Source organism: Haliotis rufescens, unplaced genomic scaffold (assembly GCF_023055435.1).
Source record: "Haliotis rufescens isolate VD_foot unplaced genomic scaffold, xgHalRufe1.0.p SCAF_19, whole genome shotgun sequence".
NCBI classification, from domain to species: domain Eukaryota; kingdom Metazoa; phylum Mollusca; class Gastropoda; order Lepetellida; family Haliotidae; genus Haliotis; species Haliotis rufescens.
In genome coordinates, this window is record NW_025963879.1 from 15,349,910 (window position 1) to 15,369,380 (window position 19,471).

Sequence of the window (19,471 nt, forward strand, 5' to 3'; positions counted from 1 at the left end):
GGACAAAATGCTAAAAGAACTGGGAATATTTTATTTTGAGAATACAGAAGCACGGTCTACACATTTGTGGAGACTTCATGAAAATGTACCCTCCCACTGACGTGTAAGAAAGATCAGAATTCGTGATAACACTGTGAAACATCGCCTGGCATGGGCTCGAGGACAGCGATGGGAAACTGGCGCTAATCACTGCAGTAAATTTATCCTTTCTCATGAATGCAAGGTTATTCTTGGAGAAAACAATCGCGAGTATGTTTGGAGATGTGTCAGGCAGAGAATACCTACCCCAGTGTCCTTGTTGGCAGCCCAGAGTCAGTTTGCCGATATGAGTTTGTATTACCTGGCATGGGGAACATTGACTGTAAATGGAAACATAATTGCTCACAAATAGAAGGGCATAACTGATTGTCACTTGTGGCCAGTAATAGGCGAGATATTTCTCGGGGAACAATTACATTTTCCAGGATGATATAATACGCCAGTTCATAGAGCCCGTGTAGTTTAGAATAAGAGAAACCCAGAACAACAAAAATGGAATGCTGTGGCCGGCGCAATCACCAGATGCCAATACTATTAAGACTTTTGGGTTTCTATTGGAAAACAAGTTTCAGTGACAACGAGAAAGCATAAGAAATGCAGTTGAACTGGAGAGAGGGATTCTTGGAACATGGAGGATATTAACGACCAATGGCCAAGTGTCCAAATATTGAGGTAAGAAACATTATTTATTATTCAATCTCATTTTGAAATTGTGCTCCTCTACACGCCGATCAGGTTGGCTGAACGTAATAATATGGCCAGTTGCTGTATTATATTCAGAGGTTCTTATATATGGCAGTTTTCAAGTTTTCATGTCATATCCAACATCAACCCGAGGCACCCAAGTCAGCCCGAGGGTCGACGATCAGAGGGTTTATATTGGGTATGATATGAAAACTGCCATATAATAACCTTTTTATCAAATACCATAACATCAAATTGTAAAATGAATGCATTCTTAAAACATCTCTAAATTCCGTGGATGGAAGACATTTTCACGGGAAAGCTAGCCAAGCAGACGACGCACAAAGGGAGGTAACTCTAATTTCTGACCAGCGAGCTGAAAGCGATCGCCCATTCAAAATGTATTGACTGGCAAATCCAGGCCGACAGGGTCTGATTATTACACCCTCTGTGATATGCCCGTCTCCATGTTGACTCTATCGCACATGCAAAATACCTCATATCATCGATGCATATAAGATAAAAATAAATATAGAGATGTCGTCTTTCTCCGACGTCGCCAAAGACGTACATTTTCAGTCATTCGGTGTATTTATTCCCCGCCACGAAGTGGAAGGGGGATATAGGAATGGGTGCCGTCCGTCCGTCTTTCCGTCCGTCCGTCACATTTCGATTCCGGAGCAGAACACTTAAACCATGAGAGATATCTTAACCAAACTTGGCACATAGATAGGTCTAGTGGTGAACTGGTGCCTTTTGATAGTTTGGGATTTCAAAAAATATATTTTTCGAGTTTCCATGGAAACAAATTTGACTTAGACTGAAAATGGCGGTAGTCCTCGTTTCCGGAGCAGATCTTGAAAACCGTACCATATTTCTTCACCAAACTTGGCACATAATGTCATCTCATAGCATTGAATACATTTCCTTTCTTGTTGGCAAGTTCTGCATTGCCTGTGTTTATGTTCCTCACTTACTAACTTCATGCAGAAACTTCAGGATCTTCCCAAGCACCATGAATATGAACATGTCCTAGTTACTGGGGATTTCAACTGTGATCTGAGTGAAAAACTGAAACTTGAAGATTTCTTTTATGTGCGGAATATGACTAAACTCATTGACTCTCCAACTCACTGTCTTGGAGCTACACTGGACTTGTTGTTTACTGATCATGCCAGTGTAGCATTCCAGACTCCAGTCTTCTACTCAGATCATCAGATGATTAATTGATGCTGTACTTCTCAGTACCTCATGGTGACCCCTGCTCTCATTGATCTTTAAGTAAAAACTCACTTACTTCTCTGATTATTGTTTTAGTAATAACTCAACTCATTACAAATACAACAGTGTAAATGATCTTAAACCTACTCAACTGTATAAACACTGCTTCCTATCCTGTATATATTTAGTCAACCATACTCTGTACATCACTTGCTTGATAACGGTGTTAGAACCTACACCGAAACGTCGCTCCTAATTGTAATAAAGAAGTTGTTCGTCCATGTGTCTCATCCTTACTCATTATACAAATACAGTTACGTATTCTATCATAATATGCAGATGGCAAAACAAGACCAGTAATAACTTTTTTAGTGCTGCAATTAGGCCGTTTACAAAAAGGTCCAGTGAACATAGTTCACAGGAGCTAATGCATTGCACACAACTGGACATGTCATATTGGCGGAGGATATGAGAATTTCATGCTTGTTGATTAGAAGGCTAGTACTCCATCAATAACAATGTAACATTAGTTCGATAAAACTTGCATGGACAACAAGTTGAATGCGGGAATGAGGCCTACGTTACTTCCATTTTGAGTCAGTACTATTTCATCACTAATTATGATTTATAATTTATTATATCGTAAAACTATTGCAAAAATAAACTTGCCCTCGATGATCACGCGTAATTTTCAATAGGTTGAATGTTGGAACTGGAGGCTCAATGACGATCGATCGGTTCAATGTAATGTGTTTTTTATGTACTCAAACCATAAATGATGAAGAATAAGTAATTTGTATAAGGACAATGCCTATTCATGTGATTTGTATTCGTAATAAATAACCAACCTCTCCCCTTCTCCATGAACATGTTATTTGCTCGTCGAAAGAGGCGATATGTGTCGTTAGTAAAACAGACAGGGTGTTTTGATACATTAACACACGGTATCAACGTTTCCCAAACACGAATCAGAGATCCAGGTCAATTTGCATGTCAGTCATTCGGTGGACCCGATTCACTCCATGGTATGAATTTGAAATTTAAACAAATCCATCAGTAAATATTTACACACACACATATGTTGAACGAAACCCTTCGAACCAAGCCTCGATCAGTTGTAGAAATTCACGTGCAGAAAAGATGTGGCCATTTTTGTCAATCTGCTTTGTTCTTCTGATATGTAGAATAGAGTTATCCCCCTTCCATCATTGTAAACACAAGCAAGTGTTCATTATTCACTTATCCGTATTCTACTTTTCGAAAGATTTATACTTAACTGTCAGACTACCTGTATGATTAATTAGATTGTTGTTAACTTCTTTGAGTGTGTGTGTGCGTGCGTGTGTGCATACGTGAATGGATCGAGATCCATGTCAACTAGCAGTTTAATCATAGGCGATAATGCACCATTGTGAAGCGCACATGCTTTTAAAATCAGACAGCTTCAGTAAGATTCTAGCCAAACACATTGTATCCATCTTCAGAATTGAACCAGGGTCATCGTCGTGACTAACGGATGCTTTAATCCCCGGACTACCCCTATCGTCTAAAAATTAGGTAGGTAATTGAAAACAGGGTTTTTAACTGACGCAGATGGGGACCAGAAGCTTAATACTATTTGTTTTGGGGATCGTGAATCAGTGCAGTCATGGCATTGACTCAAAAGCAGAGTTGACATGTTTTGTTCATGTATTATTCAACTCCTCCCATCTACTGCACGTGCTGTCATAATCAGGACTTCGCAAGGAAGGTGTGCATTCCATAAACAATACACACGACCGCATTCATTTCGAGTTTGGAATTGGTGTTCAGGCAGCTTTTAGTAATATTCCTGTAGAGACAAGCATGGTTCACTCGGTCAACCCCTGTATCCCACGTAGAGACAAGCATGGTTCACTCGGTCAACCCCTGTATCCCACGAAGAGACAAGCATGGTGAACTCGGTCAACCCCTGGATCCCACGTAGAGACATGCACGGTGCACTCGGTCAACCCCTGGATCCCACGTAGAGACATGCATGGTGCACTCGGTCAATATCTGGATTCCACGTAGAGACAAGCATGGTGCACTCGGTCAATCCCTGGATCCCACGTAGAGACAAGCATGGTGCACTCGGTGAACCACTGGATCCCCCTAGAGACAAGCATGGTGCACTCGGTCAACCCCTGTATCCCACGAAGAGACAAGCATGGTGAACTCGGTCAACCCCTGGATCCCACGTAGAGACATGCACGGTGCACTCGGTCAACCCCTGGATCCCACGTAGAGACATGCATGGTGCACTCGGTCAATCCCTGGATTCCACGTAGAGACAAGCATGGTGCACTCGGTCAATCCCTGGATCCCACGTAGAGACAAGCATGGTGCACTCGGTGAACCACTGGATCCCCCTAGAGACAAGCATGGTGCACTCGGTCAACCCCTGGATCCCACGTAGAGAAAAGCATGGTTCACTCGGTCAACCCCTGGATCCCACGTAGAGACATGCATGGTTCACTCGGTCAACCCCCTGTGTCCCACGAAGAGACATGCATGGTGTACTCTTTCAGCCCCTAAATCCCACATAGAGACAAGCATGGTTCACTCGGTCAACCCCCTGTATCCCACGAAGAGACAAGCATGGTGTACTCTTTCAACCCCTGGATCCCACATAGAGACAAGCACGGTGCACTCGGTCAATCCCTGGATCCCACGAAGAGACAAGCATGGTTCACTCGGTCAACCCCTAGATCCCACGAAGAGACAAGCATGGTTCACTCGGTCAATCCCTGGATCCCACGTAGAGACATGCATGGTGCACTCGGTCAACCCCTGGATCCCACGTAGAGACATGCACGGTGCACTCGGTCAATATCTGGATCCAACGTAGAGACATGCATGGTGCACTCGGTCAACCCCTGGATCCCACGTAGAGACAAGCATGGTTCACTCGGTCAACCCCTGAATCAACGTAGAGACAAGCTTGGTTCACCCGGTCAACCCCTGGATCCCACGTAGAGACATGCATGGTCCACTCGGTCAACCCCTGGATCCCACGTAGAGACATGCATGGTCCACTCGGTCAACCCCTGGATCCCACGTAGAGACATGCACGGTGCACTCGGTAAATCCCTGGATTCCACGTAGAGACAAGCATGGTGCACTCGGTAAATCCCTGGATCCCACGAAGAGACATGCATGGTGCACTCGGTCAACCCCTGGATCCCACGTAGAGACATGCATGGTGCACTCGGTCAACCCCTGGATCCCACGTAGAGACATGCATGGTGCACTCGGTAAATCCCTGGATCCCACGAAGAGACATGCATGGTGCACTCGGTCAACCCCTGGATCCCACGTAGAGACAAGCATGGTGCACTCGGTGAACCACTGGACCCCCCTAGAGACAAGCATGGTTCACTCGGTGAACCACTGGATCCCACATAGAGACATGCATGGTGCACTCGATCAACCCCTGGATCCCACGAAGAGACAAGCATGGTTCACTCGGTCAATCCCTGGATCCCACGTAGAGACAAGCATGGTTCACTCGGTCAGCCCCTAGATCTAACGGAGAGACAAACATGGTTCATTCGGTAAACCCCTGTATCCCACGTAGAGACATGCACGGTGCACTCGGTCAACCCCTGTATCCCACGTAGAGACAAGCATGGTGCACTCGGTCAATCCCTGGATCCCACGTAGAGACAAGCATGGTGCACTCGGTCAACCCCTGGATCCCACGTAGAGACATGCAAGGTGCACTCGGTCAACCCCTGGATCCAACGTAGAGATATGCATGGTGCACTCGGTCAACCACAGGATCCAAAGTAGAAACAAGCATGGTGCACTCGGTCAACCCCTGGATCTAACGTAGACACAAGCATGGTGCACTCAATCAACCACTGGATCCCCCTAGGGACAAGCATGGTGCACTCGGTGAACCACCAGATCTCCCTAGAGACAAGCATGGTGCACTCGGTGAACCACTGGATCCCACATAGAGACATGCATGGTGCACTCGGTCAACCCCTGGATCCCACGTAGAGACAAGCATGGTGCACTCGGTCAACCACTGGATCCCACGTAGAGACATGCATGTTGCACTCGGTCAACCCCTGGATCCCACGTAGAGACAAGCATGGTGCACTCGGTAAATCCCTGGATTCCACGAAGAGACATGCATGGTGCACTCGGTCAACCCCTGGATCCCACGAAGAGACAAGCATGGTTCACTCGGTCAATCCCTGGATCCCACGTAGAGGCAAGCATGGTTCACTCGGTCAACCCCTAGATCTAACGGAGAGACAAACATGGTTCATTCGGTAAACCCCTGTATCCCACGTAGAGACATGCACGGTGCACTCGGTCAACCCCTGTATCCCACGTAGAGACAAGCATGGTGCACTCGGTCAATCCCTGGATCCCACGTAGAGACAAGCATGGTGCTCTCGGTCAACCCATGGATCCCACGTAGAGACATGCAAGGTTCACTCGGTCAACCCCTGGATCCAACGTAGACACATGCATGGTGCGCTCGGTCAACCACAGGATCCAAAGAAGAAACAAGCATGGTGCACTCGGTCAACCCCTGGATCTAACGTAGACACAAGCATGGTGCACTCAATCAACCACTGGATCCCCCTGGAGACAAGCATGGTGCACTCGGTCAACCACTGGATCCCCCTAGAGACAAGCATGGTGCACTCGGTCAACCCCTGGATCCCACGTAGAGACATGCATGGTGCACTCGGTCAACCCCTGGATCCAACGTAGAGACAAGCACGGTGCACTCGGTCAACCCCTGGGTCCCACGTGGAGACTAGCATGGTGCACTCGGTCAACCCCTGGGTCCCACGTAGAGACAAGCATGGTGCACTCGGTCAACCCCTGGGTCCCACGTGGAGACTAGCATGGTGCACTCGGTCAACCCCTGGGTCCCAAGTGGAGACTAGCATGGTGCACTCGGTCAACCCCTTGATCCCACGTGGAGACTAGCACGGTGCACTCGGTCAACCCCTTGATCCCACGTGGAGACTAGCATTGTGCACTCGGTCAACCCCTGGATCCCACGTGGAGACCAGCATGGTGCACTCGGTCAACCCCTGGATCCCACGTGGAGACTAGCATGGTGTTTCCATGGGTTCCCGCAGGCACCGGCCTGAGACAGGCAGATGAATAACAATTTACTTCAAATATCCACGCGTGCGGATAGTAGTGCCATTGTTTTAAAGAACGTTTTTTCGTTGAAAGCACAAATCACACAATGCATTAAGAGAAGGCCACGTGCCAAGCTTGCTGTATATAGGATGTTCATCCTCATTTAGAGAATGATGTCTGTTGTATGGGGGTTAATACACTCGCCTGCCTTAATCTAAACAATACTGTCCTCCAGAACTAGAATAATGCTCTTTACCATCATTACGTCACAGCTTAAACACTTCGGTTCTCCGTGAGACAAAACACATTTCCACAAGTCAGGACCCGTGCAGATCCTAGGTAGAATAGGTCTTCAGCATCCCATGCTTTCCGTAAAAGGCGAGTATGCTTGTCGTAAGAGGCTTCTAACGGGATCGGGTGGTCAGACTCGCTGACTTGGGCGATGAATGTCATCGATCCCAATTGCGTGGATCGATGCTCATGATATTAATCACTGGATTGTCTGGTCCAGACTCGATTATTTACAGACCGCCGTATTATAGCTGGAATATTGCCGAGTGCGGCGTTAAACAACAAACCAACCAACAACAAGTCGATGTATTTATATGGACTTTTCCGAATCCGAATAAGAAAAGTAGAGGTTTTTAATGCAGTGATTGATAGGACCTTTCCTTGCGTTTGGACATTAACAGTGCCAAAGGGAATTACATTTTTTGTTGATCTTAGCCGATTTGATATAAAAATCATTGTAATTGAACAACATTTGTGAGCGGTTTAGGTCATTGTCTCAGATATATTCTACAGAATCAGAGTTTCCACTGACCATGGCAAATAGACAAATATCCCAACACTGGGATCTCATTGTAGACAAAAGCTAGGGTTCCTACGATCTCCTCTACTCCGGGATCTCAGTGTAGAAACAAGCATAACTGCCTAGAATCTCCTCTACCCCGAGATCTCAGTGTAGACAGAAGCATAACTTCCTCAGATCTCCTCTGCCCAGGAATGTCGCAGTTGACACAAACGTGGCTTCTTAGGATCTCGTCTACCCCGTGATCTCAGTGTAGACACGAGCATAGATACCTAGGATCTCCGCTTCCATGGGATCTCAGTGTAGACACAAACAAGGTTTCCTAGACTATCCTCTATCCCGGGGTCTCTGTGTAGATACAAACCATGGGTTAATCTCTCTGATCTCTCTGTAGACACACATATGGCTTCCTAGGATCTCCTCTACTCGTGGATCTCGCTGAAGACGCAAACATGAGTTTCTAGGATCTCGTCTTCCCTTGGATCTCAGTGTAGAAACAAGCATAACTGCCTAGAATCTCCGCTTCCTCGAGATCTCAGTGTAGACAGAAGCATTACTTCCTCAGATCTCCTCTACCCCGGGATCTCAGTGTAGACAGAAGCATTACTTCTTAGGATCTCGTCTACCCTGGATCTCACTGTAGACACAAACAGAGCTTCCTAGGATCTCAGTGTAGACACAAGGATGACATCCTAGGATCCCGTTTACCCCGGGATCTCAGTGTAGACAGAAGCATTACTTCCTAGGATCTCGTCTACCCTGGGATCTCACTGTAGACACAAACACGGCTTCCTAGGATCTCAGTGTAGACACAAGGATGACATAATAGGATCTCGTCTACCCCGGGACCCCAGTGTAAACAGAAGCATTACTTCCTAGGATCTCGTCTACCCTGGGATCTCGCTGTAGACACAAACATGGAGACACAAGGATGACATCCTATGATCTCAACTACCCCGAGATCTCAGTGAAGACACGAGCATGGACTCCTAGGATCTCCTCTACCCCGAGATCTCATTGTAGACGCGAGCATGGATTCCTAGGATCTCCGCTACCCAGGGATCTCGCAGTTGACATAAACGTGGCTTCTTAGGATCTCGTCTACCCCGTGATCTCAGTGTAGACACGAGCATGGATACCTAGGATCTCCGCTTCCATGGGATCTCAGTGTAGACACAAACAAGTCTTCCTAGACTATCCTCTATCCCGGGGTCTCTGCGTAGATACAAACCATGGGTTAATGAATCTATATTCTGCTCGAGATCTGTTTTAGCACTGTCACGGCTGATACCGTAGCCGAGGTCATACGTTTCTCTTGTTCAAGTTGAGCATGAATACGAACTCAATACATTTTATATCCCAAAGGGAAGAGTACCCGTGAACGTTAGGCAACGAAGTGACACGCCAGACGTTTTGAAATTCCCTGCTCTTTTAGTATTATTTTATTGATATGAGTAAGTAAGTGAGTGAGAATGTTTTACGCCGATTTTAGCACTATTACAGCAATATCACAGCGGGGGACACCAGAAATTGGCTTCACACATTCTATCCATTTGGGGACTCCGGGTCTTCGGCGTAACGGGTGAACGCTTTAACCACCGGTATATTGAAAACCAACAATTATCTTTTCACATATTTCCATATTTATGTCCATCAGTATATATAAAATTCAGCGCATCAAACCCCACGTTGCTATTTTCAGCTCAGAATTCTATTTTTGTTTGAGATCGGATATTTTGATAAAGCGCTCCCGTTATTTGTCGGAGCAATACAAATTGAGACAAATGATTATTCATGAACACGAAATCGATCAACAATGTTGCTTTACGTCATCAACGTTGAGATATGATGCACATGGAACAATGCCAACGAGTCAGCTGTAGTTAATACTTGTAGATATACGAATCCCCGCATCATACCTAGATGTTACGTAAAACCTTCTTGGGCTCACATGCAAAAAGCGATCTCAGCGCTAAGATGGTCGTAACTCCCATATTTTAACGTAGGCTTACGATAGCCTTAGCGCTAACATCGCTTTTTACAAGCGGGCCCTTGTATTTTGCCATATGTACTCACAGCCATATTACCAAAGATCATAGTCTTAGTTGATTTTTAAATGTAACATGGGTATAATTCAAACATGCTCTTTTCCGTTGTAGTTTTAATGAGTTTTGCTCATTGATGTTGAATTTTTAAAGATTGTTTTAATAGCGTTTATAATATTTTGGTCAAATGCAATTTTAAAATGTACTGTCATTGCCAGACAGTTCATATTATTTTGATTAACCATTAGCGGTGCTTAACGTGGAAACCCAGATTTGGTAATTATAATTATAATTCATTTCACATCAATAGAATGTAGGTCAAATTATTTTTTGCCATTCAGTAAATACTATCTATTTCACAGCCTTGACCTGAATTCACATTTTAACTGACTGGTACTCCTTCATTTATATAACATTAATTTCCTTATTTTCTGTTACTGGCCTACGCTAATGACGTCCCGCCATGTACATATCAATCTAAACACGCGTAGGTCTGAAACAGAGGCCCGCACGCACTTGTTTTATAATGAAATGAACATATGTCCTTTTCATGTTAAAACATCGTAGCCACATGTTATTTCAAAACCAAATGGACCGTACAATGCTGATGTTATCGCCTCACCCATTAACAACATATTTACACATACGCCTTTCACATCACACCGAGCGAAGCTGGAACTCCCGTGTATATGCGATGTGAGGAGTCTTGACATATAAACCTAGCGTGCACTACAATGACGTGTTATCACGCTGGCAATCTTCCAGTACTGAGCAATACGTTGACCTTCTGAAACAGACATATGTATATTTCGTGTAGATATCACTGTTACTACCGCGTACACCCAACGACTCTGTACTTGGTGAAGGTGTGAATGTTTCTCAGTGCTGTATTTCGGGGTAAATACTGTCCTGTAGGTCGTTATTGTTGTCACAACACGTTACGTCAATTCTTTGTTTTGCTACCTTGTCTAGTGCAGGCATGTTAATTCTTCATGAGTTCGTTTGCCGTGCACCGCGGCCGATTTCTTGCTTGTCTGTTGAGGGGGGCCTCTGGTTCAAATTTCGAGTGTGAAAGTTTTTCTGAGGTACGTATTTTCACAGGTTACGTGTAGATGGTTTATCTAACTTTCCATTCGGAAGAAAGACGTGTTAGTGCTCATGACTATTGCGCTGGCCAATCTTGTCGACTAAAGGCCGAAATATACACTTTACTACAGATTTAGGCAATAGTGAAATCAGCCACCGTCTTAACAGTTCACTTCAGCATTATTTATTTATTTGTTGTTTAACAGTTAATAGTATTTAACTTTTTTTAAATAGTTCTACATCTTTGTTGAGCGTATGTCGTAAAAGGGGTGATTTCCCATTTTTCAGACGCCCTAATTTGCAGACAGCTTAAACAACTAAACAAAAAACAAGGTTGAATGCACTGTAATTTACTACCTTCCTTCGTCGTTATTGAAATGGTATCACTCACAGATACCCTCTTTGCAGACATAAGTCAAGAACTGAAAAATAATGAAACATGAGTTTCTCCATATTTTATTCATATTACAACAGACATCCAATGTACTACATCCAACGTACCAATATATTTCGTTATATGCAATATTTCTCAATATTTTTGTCACAATTCAACAATGTATTACAACAGTCATCCAAAATTTACTGAATATCATTTTGACTGTAGACGTGTACAATTAGTATCCTATCATCTAGCACTGGTATAGTGCAAGTGTAGAGCACTGATTTCACAAGATTACTTAATTCAACTTAACGAGTTTGGCAGCAGCACCCAAGAATTCAAGTCGGGTTGTCAGTCCCTGAGCAAACTGCTACTTGAGTCGACTAAAACGATTGTCTTTTTGTGCCGATTTTTAAAATATAATTACTAATACATTCATGGACTAGTAAAGACTAGGCAATGGGGGAAATAGCCGGTTACCTGACAATACAAGATATAATGCTAATTGCCACATACAGGCACGTAGTCACTTGAACTACACTACACAGGTTAAAGCCCCTGCTTGAGACCCTTGACCATTGACAGGTTGCCATTTGATCGCCGGGAAGACATTTATATTCCGATAAATTTACAACAGGTGGTACATTTCACAGGCATGTGTGCAGCACTCGTGTGAACATTTGTTGCAAAATGTTTCCTGCGACTGTGCATGCTGTTTATCTGGCCTCTGGGCAAGGTCATGGCGTAAAAGAAAGACGTGACGTTATGGAGTTAGTATGATCCTATTGGTTCTACTGAAGATTGCATTTAGATGGCTGTGCGTTGCACTTGGATTCCATGCAGAACGTACTGTTTAGACCGCACCTGGAGGAAGGTAAAGAAATCATGACAATTGTGACTTTTGTTTGTGCGATGTTAACGTTCTGCCTCCTTGCTTTGTTTTCGGAGGCAGAATCTTATCCCGATAAAATCTTATCACTTGTCCTTCATCTCTTGGCCGTCTGCGTCGCCTAGTGTACAGAGCCTCTGCCCAGAGAGCGAATGTCGGCGGTTCGATTCCCGGACCGCGTCATACCAAAATACGTTTAGAGATGGTACTTGTTGTTACTCTGCCTAGCGTTAGGCAATAGAGGGATAAAACTGAAACTGGTGGGGTATTCATGTAAAACTGCGGCATTGTATCTCATGGGATTAACGCTATAAAAGCGGCAGAAGTCCATACGTACATGCAGCCACACACACGTGCATGCTCGTCGCTATGTGAGTGCAACAATCTTGGGCGGGACGGGAAACCCCACCTCACCGCCTTCATATTTTACAAAGATTGATTAATTTGTTTGTTTGTTGTTTAACGCCGCACTCAGCAATCTGTAAATAAGTCAGTCAATCCAGTGATTGATATCATGAGCATCGATCCACACAGTTGGGATACGATGACATTAATCAACCAAGTCAGCGAGCCTGACCACTCGATCCCGTTAGTCGTCTCTTACGAAAAGCATAGTCGCCTGTTACATCATGCATGGGTTGCTGAAGACCTCTTCTACACCGGATCTTCACGGGTATACTGAGAATGAAACCCCATTGCGGGATCGCAGGACATGTTGATGCAAATGACAAACTGTGCATCAATGACGTCGTCAATAAACGGAATGGTACTTGATAAATGGGATGAAAAGTGTATGCGCAAATCAGGCGGCATGATCAAGTTCCTTCACGAAAATGAAACTCCACCGTCACTGTATATTATTGTACCGCCTCTGCATAGCGTGTGATAGTCTTGTGAAATAGCTCGCCGTTTATATTTAGAAGACTTCCATGTATATATGCCTGTGTTAACACTGTTTCAAACTCATTAATATTGTTGTCTGTCTGGGTTCCGGGACAAATTAATGACGTCATAGAAGTCGACCCAGGAAGTCGATATGTTCTGGAGTTATCATTATCGCTAAATATAGCACAAATGCGATAAGCGATTACTATGTATTTACACGATCTTCTCCGAATAACAAACAGCTGATCTATTCTTATCAGCGCGTCTCAATCACACTTTATTGAACGGTCATGCAGTGTAGTGGATACGGATACGGATGTAGCTTTCCTTGCAACATGTTATGCTTAATTTATTTATTGCTTGTATTTAATCAGTATTCAATTGCCACCGTAACACTGTACATTAGAAATGTGGATTTGCAGTTCTCAAGGAATACTGAATAATTTGCAGACATATATAACGTCCATTCCGACGTAGCAACGGAGTTAACTGACTTTAAAAGCCCAGTTTCCACTGTTAAAGTCAGTTAAGTCCCTTGCCTTGGGAACAGGCGTAGAAGAAGACTTGCGTGCTCACCAAACTGACGCATACTAGTTAAACCGTTTTCAAATAATGGAATCCCTTGCCTTAGCAAAATAACATGATTTTGATAAGTAATGGTGTCATCTTTCGGGAGGTAGTCCACCAGTAGGATTCCTTTGGAATCCCAGAAAACCGACGCCCAATTGCTGGCTGATGGAATACATTTTGCTTTCTTCGGAGGAGGAGGCGGCAGATTTTTCTGCTGCTTTGACTGTTGTTTAGTCTCTGGCTGATATTGGGAACCCCAGACTCCCCCTGGTAACAAATCAACATTAAATTCTCACGAGAGATGAACCAGGAGCGATCAGGTGTCGGAAGCCTTGGAACCCAGCGTTCTGAATCAATTGTCGTGCCCAGTTCATTCCTCATAATGTATTTAGCTTTGTGACGCGTCGATCTTCCATAATCATATCATGTACTTTTATCAACATTTTCCTTAGTGGTGGCAGTGAAAGATCTTCCTGATATTGGATCATCTTCGAGGCTGTCTTCCCCTATTGAACGCCGCTGCCTACTTATTAACAGTGGTAAGGGACGGGGCATTATTCCCCTATAGCATATCATTGGTGGAGTTAGCCCTTTCAGTTGGAGATTCTTGGTAGCCAATTTGTCCATTTTCATCAACAGAGAAGACCTTGTGACTTGGATGCTTGTAGAAATATGCTGTCTGGTTGTGTATTTGGTTCAAATGCAGCCTGTGAGCATGGCAAGTATTGTACTGAATACACGGAACCTGGTAGCTCGTCGTTAGGCTCAGAAATTCTCAGCCATCCCTCTGACAAACACCATTATTATTTCACAAAATATATTTGCTCTACACACACCGGAAATTGTATCAATTTTGTACGATTGAAGTTCAAAATTATTTTAGCGCGTAAGCCTATTCAGACATGGATAATAACATCAAATAAACAAAGCGTTATTTTCTTTCATAGTGATAATGCACTCTGTGTTTGAATAAAACCAGAAATGTAAAAAAACCGAAAATAAACAGCGGTGTTTTTTTCCAGCACTCAATGTTTGAACACCGATTATGATTCTAGTAAAAATGATGTACGGCCGATACGGATTGTCTTTAAGTAGGAGCTAAATAGCAGGCCCCCGGCTGGAACGATTAGCTGACTGGAGTGGCCATTACTGATGACTATTCATTATTATATGTTTATCGATATGTGATTGTACGGTTTATAGTCATAAAAGCCTAACATAGGATATGAGGCTGTGGGGGGTAGAGAAAGCTTGGTGGGGTCGATAACGGGGGTGGGGGTATTCCGGTTGACTTTACTATAAGAGAATCAGTCGACTCAATGAACTTCGGTACTGCAAACGATCATGTCTACAACTGAATGAATAATGCATAGTCATATGTTTAGATTAGGTGAATGGGTTCGATGGAACATTATACGGAGAGAAGTTTAAACTGCTTGAACTTAAAGCTCTGAAGTTGATTCCAGTTGCGGTCTAACTGATGGTTGTGGAGTGGTGCAGTGTTGAAGGTTAACTGTGAAGCTGGTGCACATACAGCGTGTGTTGTAGTAGCGTGTTGTACCTATGTACTGCTCGTGAACTTACTATACTTTTATTTTTTTCATTGGTTTGGTTCAGTCCAGCCTTCTAAGGCGCCGCGCTTCGCTGTCCAGAGTTGCGTCCCTTGGGGACGCCAGAAACCTATGACTGTGGATTCGAATCCCGGTTCGCCCCGATTATGTTTCTAGGTTTGTCAGCACCATACCCGTGCTCGTGGGTTTCACCGAAGTAGTAAACATCTGAGACCTGCATCACTTCGGGCTTTCCTCCCACATTAAGTTGACACGCCGTGATATAACTGGAATACTGTTAAAAGCAGTGTCAAACCCAACTCATTCTCTCACTCACTGAACTGCATGGCATTGTATTCCTGTAGTGTGTTCTGTTTACTATATTGGCATTTATATAACGATATTGTCATTTACTTGTATTAGAAAATTGCTTATGTAATAATTATTTTGATTAAGGGCCGGATTGCTCATGTAAAATAAACCATTGGCCACAGTTTTCATCAGAATGGTAAACATCTTCGATATTGGCCAGAAGGATGTTTTTTTCTCACATGACGCCGACGTAACAGGATAGATTACAATAATCACTATTATTGAACTTATGGTGTTTTTGCGTGGAATTGTCATTATGTCTGGTAAAAATAGGTGCTGGTAAAGGATGATGATGATCTTTTGACAAACACGCTCAAAACGTGATTCATTATTTCAAAAATAGTAACTTGAAATAATGATTGTCACAGGAAGGTATTATGCATTAGGCATAAACGTTATACAGACAGTTAACAGAGAACAAACGACGTGATAATGAGTGTTACCCTACAAATGCATGCTATTAGCCTAATACATGCATGCTCTTCACGAAACACATTATAAGAACAACGAAAGATCGATTTCGTTAATAGGTTAAATGTCAGTGAAGTTTGACCTCCGAGATGTGGTGTTACCCTGGAAAAGTTGTTTTCACTAGTCTTCAAGATGTGCTGCCCAAGGGTCTGATCCGCTTACATTGCAGTCCATTCGGCAGTGTGTCTGTACATCGATGTCGTGTTCATCCATGGTCAATAGCGATTTCTTCCAGACAGGTGTCGGGTTTAAGCTGACGAAGGGCTATCGAAAAACAGGTGCTGTCAGATCGGCTTTTCGTGTTCAAATTGATGTTTGGGGTTATTGAATGAAGAATGGATGAAGAGTGGATGCGTTATGATTGCGTCATGTTATTAGGGCGGTGGTGGAAAAAGCGGCATAATCAATGCTCACTCACTCATGCTGTACCAATATGTCCACATAATGCGTCAAACTGCTAAATATAAAAATGGATACACAAATGTATCAGTAATAATGCATAAATGAAATAATAGGAAAATACATAATCTTGCAACAATGTATTTTTTGTGGCAGGTAAACTCATAGAGGTTGTTACGAGCGATTGTGAAGCAACGGGGTATACAATACCACTCGCACAAGTATAATGGATTATACAACAATCTAACTTCATTTAAGAAGAATTTTATACTATAGTAAGAATAATTCATTACCCACAATACTGGCTTACATAATAATAACGATGAGCATCCTAGCAATAATGTCGGCAAAGCATTATGGCATTATTAAAACACAAGGTCATAGTCACCAGGGGTATGATTCTCCAAGTCTGTATCAGACATCGTTGTTGCACAGTGGTACATAGTTGAAGGCGCATCAACGTGATCTCAGTTTTTATCGGCCCCGACATGGGTAATTTTACACACGGTGTAACATTATAGATGCAACCGGGGAGGCATCACATTAGTCTGTTGCGCCACCAAATTACAAACACCACTGCCCTTCAACAATCACACGTGTTTTGAAGTGCTTTGCCGATCAGCTACCAGCTTTCACTGAAACACAAAATCTGCTGTGTAGATCCGGGATAGAATGAGTCTTCAGCAACCCATGCTTGCCGTAAGAGGCGACTAACGGGATCGGGTGGCCAGGCTTTCTGACTTGGTTGATGCATGTCATTGTATCCCAGTTGAGTGGATCAATGCTCATGATGTCAATCACTGAATTATCTGTTCCAGACTCGATTATTTACAGACCGCCGTCATATAGCTCAAACAACAAACAAACAAACAAAACAAGCGATACTCTCAGTTACATATAACAGTCAAGCATTTCACTCAACTGAAAGCCCCTTACCTCAAGTCGTTTAATTGCACCTAATATACTTAACAAACGATAAAATTATACACCCCATATTCAAACATACATCAGCACATATAACACAGCCATCTTGATATGTTCCCCAAGAACTCGTGATATGCTCCCCAAGAACTCTCCGTGATTGCCACCGAGTACATTTCCAGTACAGAGGATTACGTGCGATTATATTATTTCAAGGAATAGGCTCCGTGTAAATTCTAAGGCCTGTTCGAGTGTAGATCTCGGACTTAAATAATATGTAATGCACTGAACATGTGAATAGTGTTTTGCTGGAATTTGCTGTTTCATGTCGTTAGGTACGAAGTGCAACGCGTGTGCCTTTTTACTAAGTCTCAGTGCTTATAGCTGTCATATATTGATCAGTGATTGCTAATCGATAAATCACTGGTCAGATTGATTATGTTCACCCTGGGTGCTCAACGTGGGGGGTAAAGGAGCTGGCTCTGAGTACCCGGATGATAGTAATGGGCATAGAAAGAGAGGTTGTGTTTGTTCATATCGGCGTTTGTGCCACATTAGTTTTATTCGCAACCAACGTCGTATCTGCAAATAACGATTTTCTAGGCTGTCTCAAAGTGTGTTCAACTGTTATCTGGCAAATAGAAAGGATGAATTTTGGGTTTGGAAATGCCGTGCGTATTTTGCAGATGCATGTTTATTATGGCATATTTTGATAATAAATCCAAATATGTATGATCATAAATGAAATACATCTTAGAGGTGCGTCACAGGGGCACGTGTTAGAGGTACGTGACAGGGGCAAATATCAGAGATACTTGGTAGGGGCACGTCTCAAAAGTACGTGATAGAGGTACGTGATAAATATGCGTGGTAAAAGTACGTGGTAGGGGTAAGTGGTGGCCTTACGTGGAAGAGGTAAGTGGTGGCCTTACGTGGAAGAGGTACGTACCTCTGACACAGGCTTCTCCACATTAGCGTAACTACATCCCTTTCTACCCAACGGTATAAACACTGCCTCCAACCTGTGTATATGCTGGTCAGCCATTCCCTGTTCACAACTTGCTTGTTAACGGTGTTAGAACCTGCACCGAAATGTCACTCCTCATTGTAATGAAGAGGTTGTTCATCCATATCGTATCTTATCCTTACTGAAGACTCCAACAAAATGCCTCTCAAAGAAGTTGTACCTTTAAGAGGTATGAGGCAGAGGTGCATATTAGAGGAGGTGAGGTGAGGTGAAATGGGGTTTAAGAGCGCGTCCAAGATTATTGCACTTATATAGCGACGTGCATGTACGTGTGTGTGTTTGTGTGGCTGCTTGTACTAGTCCGGACTGATGCCGATTTATAGTGTTAGCTCACTGAGATACCATGCCGCAGTTTAACATGAATACCCCACTCAGACACAGTATACTGACTCCGAGCCGACCAGTCCTTGTTTTAGCCCCTTAATGCCGAGCGCCAGACAGGATAACAACAAGTACCATCTTTTAACGTCTTTTGGTATGACGCGGCCGGGGATCGAACCCCGGACCTTCCGCTCTCCAGGCGGGCATATTAGAGGAACGTTGAGAGGTACGTGATACATGTTCGTGCGACAGATACGTGATATTTACGTGGTATAATTACTATCAATACGGCCTGTATATAAACGAGTCTTTTGACAGCATGGCCAACTCTCTCTGGTGTAACGATGTGATGACGCACAATCAGCCAGGATCCGCTCCAGTTGGCTCAAACATTGGGTACTGTGTATGTGTTCTGAAACCCCATGCGCTGAATGGAAAGTATTACAATTAACAGTTAGTGAGTATGGTTTTGCGCTGCTTTTAGCAATATTCCAGCAATATCACGGCGGGGGATACCAGAAATGGGCTTTACACATTGTAGCCATGGTGGGAACCAAACCCGGGCCTTTGGAGTGACGAGCAAACACTTTAACCACCAGGCTACCCCGAAACCCATGCAACTAATAAGTTCAAATGATAGCATACACACAGCTCGAGCAAAC